The sequence below is a fragment of the Cebus imitator genome, unplaced genomic scaffold (assembly GCF_001604975.1).
Source record: "Cebus imitator isolate Cc_AM_T3 unplaced genomic scaffold, Cebus_imitator-1.0 Scaffold47, whole genome shotgun sequence".
In the NCBI taxonomy this organism is placed as follows: domain Eukaryota; kingdom Metazoa; phylum Chordata; class Mammalia; order Primates; family Cebidae; genus Cebus; species Cebus imitator.
In genome coordinates, this window is record NW_016107362.1 from 5,283,669 (window position 1) to 5,293,264 (window position 9,596).

General features: G+C 35.5%; 1 pseudogene; it reads right to left on the reverse strand.

The window, feature by feature from the left end:
• Positions 1-2,090: 2,090 nt before the first annotated feature.
• On the reverse strand, positions 2,091-3,101 carry LOC119471016 (annotated as a pseudogene).
• Between the last annotated feature and the right edge of the window lie 6,495 nt (positions 3,102-9,596).

The window sequence follows — 9,596 nt, forward strand, 5'->3', positions numbered from 1 at the left end:
AGAGACTGTTCTATGATTAGCCACTTCCCAAAAACAGTAAATAAATCACCCCTGAGTTCACCTTTCAAGTGCATACTAACCAGTTCAGACTTTAAACCCCCAACCACCTTTTTTTTTTTTTAATAAATTAAGGTTCTTACTTGTTAGGCCATAGTCCACTTGCCCTAAATCACCCCAGGACCAGCTTCCACAAAACTAGGGACCACTGGTTCCTGGTTATTAACATATACTGTGCGGGAAAGGGTTTACTCAGTAAACCTGGTTTGCAGAAATACTGCACATTCCAAAGAAAACCTGCTTTCAGGACTGCATTGGGTCAGTTAAATATTGGGTGTTTTTATATGCTCGAGACAGTGGGCCATGTTGTATCAGTCTAACAAGGCAGTTTATGGAACAGTGTGATTTAGAATTAACACCTGTTTTTGCTCAGAGGTTTGGAGTCTCTGTAGCTGCAGTGAATCAGTGGGACACTACATGCCTTCATGACTGACCTCGATTACAAACCTGAACACCAAAGCTTGAATAAATTTCTTCAGTTGGCAACACTTTGCAAGTATTGTTATGCAGCTAGGTGGTAATAAAGCATGTCCTATGAGACATCATGGGAGGAGACACATGGAAGCTTGCATTTAGTTTCCTCTGGGATTTGCTCCATGTGTACCTCTGCCTTTGCTGATTTTAATCTGTATTCTATAACTGTAATAAATGTTCGCCTGTAAGTATAACAGCTTCTAATTCCTTTGAGTCCTTCTAGTGAATTATCAATCCAGAGAGTGGTCTTGGTGACCCCACAACACACATACCCAGTGGGCAACAACTCTATAAACTAGTGTACAGTGCTTATGTACAGTTTATTTTGACTTTAGTTTAATAAATTTCACTATTTTTTTTGAAATTTTAAAAATTTCTGTTTGTTTTTGTTTCAATATGACTTTTATTTTTACTTATTTATTTGAGATGGAATCTTACTCTGTCACCCAGGCTGGAGTGCAATGGCACGATCTCAGCTCACTGCAACCTTTGTCTACCTGGTTCAAGTGATTCTCCTGCCTCAGCTTTTTGAGTAGCTGAGATTATAGGCACCTGCCACTGCGCCTGGCTAATTTTCGTAGTTTTTGTGGAGACCGGGTTTCACGATCTTGGCCAGGCAGGTCTTGAACTCTTGATCTCACGATCCACCCCTCTCAGCCTCCCAAAGCGTTAAGGTTACAGACGTGAGCCACCACACCCAGCCTCAATATGACTTTTAAATAGCATTGATGGAAAATTATAGCATCATGTTTAAATATCATCATATACCGTATTATTTAAAGTATTGACTACATAATCTCATTTCACTATCCAGAAACTACAAGCAAAAGGCTGACAGTAGCCTGAATTTTACCACATATAAAGACACAGGAGACTTTATAAAAACTACCTTAAGTGAATGAAAAATAAAACTTGTAGTATCACTAAATTGTTTTTCTAAGAGATTAAGTGGCTTACAAGGAGAGAGATTAACTCTTTTACAACTTTATTATATCTTCTTTTTCTTTTCTCTTTTTATAAATTGTACTTTGGGTTCTGGGATACATGTGCAGAACATGCAGGTTTGTTACATAGGTCTACACGTGCCATGGTTGTTGGCTGCATCCATCACCATGTCATCTACATTAAGTATTTCTCCTTCGGGATAACTTAAGGAGAAATGATTAATTTTTAAGATTAGATCACGTGGCCCCATAACATTCAATAAATTTGTTTCATACATTTTATCTCTTTTCTTTTGTTTTAGTGGGTCTCAAAATTTGGTGATAGATTTTTGGTAAAGTTGTTTCCATTAAAAAGTACTTGTTTTAAACACTAATAAAAGTGCCACACACACACACACACACACACACACACACACACAGACACACACACACACACACACACACACAGAGCCAAAATGATTCACAAAACATTTTCCTTTCCTTCTTAAGATGTTATAATGCATTATTATCATTAACCAGTCTTTCACTGTTAAACTTAAATGACCAATTGAAACAACAGTCCCAAGACTCTTTCCTCCTTTGATTACGACTAGGATCACAGGTGCATCGATATATTCATTTATCCTCCTGAGTTTTCTAGGCACACTCAGTGACCTTGCCAGCTCCAGCAGCCTTGTTATCCACTGCTTTGATGATACCTTGTCTGTCTCACATCACAAACAGAATAATGACTCAGAGGAAGACAGTAAAAGAAGCTCTTGACACACGTGGGATTGACAGGAACCACATCAATGATGGCAGTATCACCAGATTTCAGGAATTTGGGGTCATCTTCCAGCTTCTCACCAGAATAACAATCGTCTTTTCGTTCAGCTCTGCAAACTTGCAAACAATGTGAGCTGTGTTACAATTCAGTACAGGGTCACAGCCAATACTAATTTGATTCAAGTTAATTACTTGAGCAGTTAAGAAAGCTGCTTTCATTGGTATGTCATTTTTGCTGTCACCAGCAACGTTGCCACAATGAAAATCTTTGACGGACACATTCTTGATGTTGAAACCCACATTGTCTCCAGGAAAAGCTTCACTCAAAGCTTCACAGTGCATTTCAGCAGATTGTACTTCAGTTGTAACATTGAGTAGAGCAAAAGTGATCATCATGCTTGACTCGAGAACACCAAATCTCCACTTGGCCCACAGGGAAGATACCCAACCAGCAATTCTGTAGACATCTGGAAAGGCAGATGCAAGGGGCTTGTCAGTTGGAGTAGCCGGTAGTAGGATGCAATCCAGTGCTTCAAGCAGGATGTTTCCACTGGCATTCCTGTCTTTATGGGTATCTTTCCATCCCTTGAAACAAAGCACATTTGCACTTCGCTCCAGCATCTTCTTTGTATTCCAAACAGAAATTGTCATAAACACTACTGTGTTGGTCTTATAGCCAATTTTCTTAATGTACATGCTAGCTTCCTTAAAGATACCCATGTATCTTTTTAAGCTGTAGAGTGTCTTAGTAGAATTCATTTTGTTAACACCAACAATTACTTGTTTCACACCCAGTGTGTAAACCAGAAGGGCATCCACATGAGTCTGTTCATTTTTGGAGATAATCAACTTCAAACTCATCAACACCAGCCTCAACAATCAGGACAGCAGAGTCAGCCTGAGATATGCCTATAATCATGTTTTTGATAAAGTCTCTGCATCTTGAAGTATCAATGACAGTAATGTAGCACTTGCTGACCTCACATTTCCACAGGGAGATGTCGATGGTTATACCACCTCTCTGTTTAATTCAAGACCCAGCCTTCGTATCTCAGAAACCTCATTACATTTTTCAATGGTTCTTTTGTCAATCTCACCACATTTGTGGATCTGATGAGCAATAGTGATAGATTTGCCCAAATCTATGTGTTCAATAGTAACAACGTTGTTATCAGTCTTTTTATTTCCCATTTTGGCTTTTAGGGGCTGTTCTCATGACATCAATGCTCGGACAACAAGCCCATTGTAAAAAAGAAGCTGTTTCATACATATTTTTGATTAATTACAGTCATATGTTGTTTAACAATGAGAAAGTGTTCTGAAAATGCATCCTTAGGCAATTTCATTGTTGTGGAAACATCATAGGATGTACTTACACAAACCTAGGTGGTGTAGCCTACTACACACCTAGGCTATATGGTACAGTCTATTGCTCCTAGGCCACAAACCTGTATAGCATGTGACTGTACTGAATACTGTAGGCAATTATAATACAAAGGTTAGTATTTGTACATCTAAACATGCAAAGGTACACTGAAAATATAGCATAAAAGACAAAAATGGTATGCTCGTAAAGGGCACTTACTGTGAGTGGAGCCTGCAGGACTGGAAGTTGCTCTGGATAAGTCAGCAAGTGAGTGGTGAGTGAATGTGCAGGCCTAAGACATTATTGTATGCTATTGTTGACTTTATGAACATTCTACAATTGGGCTGCACTACATTTTAAATAAATTATTTTTATTCAATAATAAATTCACCTTCACTAACTATAAATTTTTACTTTACAGACTTATTTTAATTTTGACTATTCTGTAATAACACTTCAAACACAAACACATTATACAAATTTACAAAAGGTGTTAAGATCCTTATCAATAAGCTTATATTCTATTTTAAATTTTCTTAACGCTTTTGAAATTTTTTGTTAAAACTAAGACACAAGCATACATATTAGTTTCAGCTTATACTGAATCAGGATGATCAATATTGCCCTCTTTGAATTCCATCTTTTGACCCACTAAGAGGTCCTCAGGGGCAATAACACCAATGGAGCTTTGTCAGCTCTTATAACAACAATAGTTTCCTTTGGAATATCTCCTGAAGGTAATGCCTAAAAGTGTTTTATAGTTAACTTTTAAAATATTTTCATAGGACTGGCAATGAACTGGTTTGTTTATGCTAGTATCACACCAAACACATGAAACAAAATTGGGTACTCTGACATTACATCAGCTATGAAGAAGCTGATATGTTTTTTTCAGCCCTATTATAGTTCAATGGGACTATCATCATGTATGTTGTCCATTGTTGAATGAAATGTTATTATGGAGTGTATGCATGTATACAATCAGAAATGTTTCATGAGTCTTCTTTGCTGAACTCCAAAACTTTCATTGACACAGTCCAGCACGTAACCATTAAGAATATATTGACATTAGCACCTGAAATGAAAGATATATACCATCCTAGTTTTATAATTTTAATTTATACCAACAACATGAATTGTAGTGGTTGTATATTAGTCTCTGAAGTAAGCTGTCAAAGAAATATACAAGAACAACAACAAAAAGTAGCCACCATAGCTCTTTGTTGTGCTTGCTTTAAATGTTTTACTATTTCCTCAATTACTCTTCATAGCAATAGTGTGAGTCACTTATTATCATCATTACTTTAGAGATAGTAAAATAGAATCTCAAAGGTATACACCAAACAGTTCAAAGTCATTCAGTTAGCAACTGGCAGAAATGTGATCCAAAGCAAAGTCTTTTGTTAAAGCCAATAATATCTTTCATATAGTCCTAACTGTGTGACACAATATAGATGGCTGTATATAGTATTAGCATTTTAAAAGATGACTGTAGAAAATAAATCTCCAAGGAACACTGAAGCTATCTCACAAAATGTAATTCTACAAAAATGAATGTCCTCCTGGGATAGAAAGAGATAGTGCATCTCAAACACCTGAGCTAGATTGACAGCTTGTCAGTTACCATCACAAAATATCATACTCCTCTCTGTAGAATTTATAAAAATGGTTTTTCATTGGTTGTATGGAAAAGAATCATAGATCTCTGGCCTTGTATTTGCCACATGAGTTGCCTATAAACTGATGGATTGATTTTAATTTGGTCTTGGCAGCTTTTGTTACCCTCTGAGGTATTAGTCTTGCTCTGTTCCAGACTTTTTCCTTGAACTCTGCCTTTGGACACTACTCTTCTTCTAAAGATGTGTCCATGGGGCCCTAGGCGGGCTGTCAGTCATAACTTTGTTGGCCATAACTGGTATGGTGTGTCAAATCCTTTAGTAATTTTGCCAGTTCTATTTTGTAAGAAAACATACCATAGTTGTCTGGAATGGTAATCTGCATTTTAAACATTGTGTTGAATAAAGAACTCATCCAATGCAAATAATATTTTTACTGGTAGAAATAACAACTATATTATTAATAATAGTGATTTTATATAAAAACACTAGGTTTTTGCACATGTGATTCCATATTCTACTTCATCTACCTAAGCATTGTTAAAAGTACATGCACTCAGAAATGGAGAGGTACTTGAGAAATATTAACCATATTCAAACTAACCAATACATCTATGCATTAGAAGAGATATTCTCAATTTCACAAAGTCTGGTGTCATAATAAATTTGCCTCCTTTCTCTTACCATCATTTCTATTAATGGTCGCATTACATATTTATATATCTATATACTAAATTTGATTAGATATGATGAAATTTCTCTTTTATTTTCTTCTGTGATATTTCTTCTTCTATTCTCTCTCTCATTCTATTACTTGCCTATCATTTTAATAAACTCCTTTCACCTTTATGGTCCAATAAAACATGATTATTCTAAATATATGTATCAATAATAAAACTGGGGTTTCATAATTTCCAGTAGAAAGTATACATACCGTTGTACTTGGGACGGTGTTTTGACACAGAATATTGTTATGTATATTAGAAATCTTTAAAATTGGCCGGGCGCGGTGGCTCAAGCCTGTAATCCCAGCACTTTGGGAGGCCGAGGTGAGTGGATCATGAGGTCAAGAGATCGAGACCATCCTGGTCAACATGGTGAAACCCCATCTCTACTAAAAATACAAAAAATTAGCTGGGAATGGCGGTGCGTGCCTGTAATCCCAGCTACTCAGGAGGCTGAGGCAGGAGAATTGCCTGAACCCAGGAGGCGGAGGTTGAGGTGAGCCGAGATCGCGCCATTGCACTCCAGCCTGGGTAACATGAGTGAAACTCCGTCTCAAAAAAAAAAAAAAAAAAAAAAAGAAATCTTTAAAATTAAAATAATATAATGTGTTTTTATTTTCTGCCATAATTATCTCAAAGTGTTATAATTTTTGGCATTATTTGAGATCATTTATTTTAGCATATAAGAAAGTTTCTTAAACAATTACTAAACACAATAATATACAGGGAATGTTGCATTTATCTTAAGTGATGAATGGATACAACTTTCAAGAAAATTGTATGACTGTGGTTGTTTATTCTTTGTATGTAATAAAAATGTAAAAACATTACCTTTAAATTGTTTTCTCATAATTCCTAGCAATACAGAAAAAAAACCAAACTCTCCATTTTATTTTGTATATAAATATATAACACTAGTCAAATTCTGGGAAAAGTGACATCACTTACAAGCATACATCTTAATAAATTAATAATTAGTATTAGAAACTATTAAGATATAATGATTTTTCACTGTTTAATATTAATATGGTAGTTAATTAACTGTTTTTAAAATAGAAGAAAATGAAATATGAGAAATAGTATATTTCCACTTCCTCATTTGACTTTTTTACTATGCACACACTATATTTAAATTTCACCATTCTAGTTTTAAAAATTTGGCACATATACACCATGAAATACTATGCAGACATAAAAAACGACGAGTTCGTGTCCTTTGTAGGGACATGGATGAATCCAGAAACCATCATTCTCAGCAAACTGACACAAGAACAGAAAATCAAACACCGTGTGTGCTCACTCATAGGCAGGTGTTGAACAATGAGAACAAGTGGGCATATGGAGGGGAACGTCACACATTGGGGTAGGCTGGGAGGTAGGGGGCTAGGGGAGGGACAGCAGGGGATGGGGAGGCTGGGGAGGGAAAACAGTGGGAGAAATGCCTGATGTAGGCGATGGGGGTACAGAGGCTGCAAACCACCATGGCATGTGTGTACCTATGCAACAACCCTGTGGGATGTACGTATGTACTCCAGAGCTTGAAGTACAATAAAACAAAGAAAGAAAAGTAATAAATATTTCTGATAGACCAAAAAAAAAAAAAAGTAAGCATCGAAACAGAAAATCTTTGTGATATTTTATATCAAAGAAAGACACTGTAATTCTTCACTTTACCAGGTATGTGTATGTACTCGGCTGGGAAATACGATATTTTATATACCTATTCCTAGTGAATTGAACTTGAATTTCCAGCAAGCCTCAACACATCACAAGATGAAATAGTAAGTTCCTCTCAGAAAAGAACACAGCATTGAAAAAAGGAGAAGGATTGGTCAAACAGTCAAGTATAGAAAGTAGATCTTCTGTCATAAAGATCTTGACAGTAAATGTTGAAGCAGTAGAAATCACAAATAATATTGGTTTTTATGTTATACATTCCAAGAATTTTTATAGAGCTCAACAGGATTATAATAAGGTAACAATAAAACTCTTCCTAAGATACTGTGTATGTTGTAACTTTTCTTTTGCATAAGTAGTAAAACAAATCCCTCTTGCTCACTCTCAGTGGCTCTCTCTCCATTGCACATTTTTGCAATACAGAAATATATTTTGCCTATTTATTTCCAAATTTTGCCAAATCTAAGCTTTTGAAATATAATGATCCATCTTTAATATACAGATGATCATAATGAGAGTATTAGATGACTTCCTTGTCTATAACTCTAATCACAGCAGTGCAAAGCATTTATATTACATGACAGTATAAAGCTGTTTATATTCAAGTGTTTAAGCTACAAAACTTAAAATATAAAGAATATAAAATAATGTAAACCTAGAATTTTAATAAATCACTTTGCCTTTATAAACTATGAAAAACATGTAGGCTTGACCAAAAAAATTTCCCCCTTAAGCTCTGGAATCTTTTTTAGACAGTTATCTTCTATTTCACTATATAGCTCAAGAAATCGACCCATTGATTTATTTAATTGAACATTAGGCTGTAGTGCTACATATTTTACATATTTCATTTTTGCTCGTTCATACAAACTTGGAAACATTTATTCACAGTGGTTGATATGTGGAATGTGAAAATTTAATTTAAATCATTTAATGTAAACACTCTACCTTTACTTGAAATTATACAGAAAGCATTCAAATTAGAACTCCTTTAACAAAAAGTAAAGATTCTCACACTTTTCAATGACAAGAACTTTTAATTGTTCAAGGAATATGGATCATATGCATTTTCCAAGCATTCTTCTATAGATTTTGGCTATATAAATGTGGGCAAAACAATATTTCTTCCTTTACAGAGATTCTGTGGGAGGTAGCAGGGATAAAAAGAAAAGCAAATAAATAATCACCAAGTTAAATAATAACATATGAGACAAGTGATGATACTTTGATAATGGTGAAAAAAATGTGGAAGAAAGTATAGATAACTTGATCCAGGAAGTCCTGTTCTGAAAATGTGCCACCTAAATATAAACAGAAGGAAACAAAGGAGCCAAGCAAATGACTTTCTGGGAAAAGGGTGTTTTAGGCCATGGAAAGAATGTATGCAAATGCTTTAGGGCAGGCCAAGGCATGCTTGGAGCCTTGGATCTATAACAAGGAGACCAGTATGATTGAAGAAAGGGGAGTGGTAATCACAGATGATATCAGAGAGGTGGTAAGGGACCAAGAATAACATAAAATCCTTCATAATACTTGGGATTTTATTTCACATGCTGTGGGAAGCCATGCAGGGCTTGAAACAGTGGGGTAACGTCATTGTTTCATATTTTAAAAGATTCATTGTGGTTTATGGAAAGTATAAACCTGTAAGCCTAGAAGCAGGAGACATATTAGACTGTTTAAGACGAGGTTAGAAATTATCGTGGCTCTAACTGGATTTGGAGTAGTGGCAATTGTGAGAATGTTTGGATTCTGCATCTGTTTGAAAGGTAATTCTGAAAGGATTTGCTACTTAACTGGTTAACAGTGTGAGAGAAAGAAAGCAGTCAGGAATGACGTCAGGGTCAAAATGACCTAAACGTTATTTTCCTCCTCATAACAAGTTGATACTAACATTGAAATTACTTATTCTGACATATTGAAATTTACTGACCCATGGGCTGAATACATTCTGTTGTATTTTTTAAAGGTA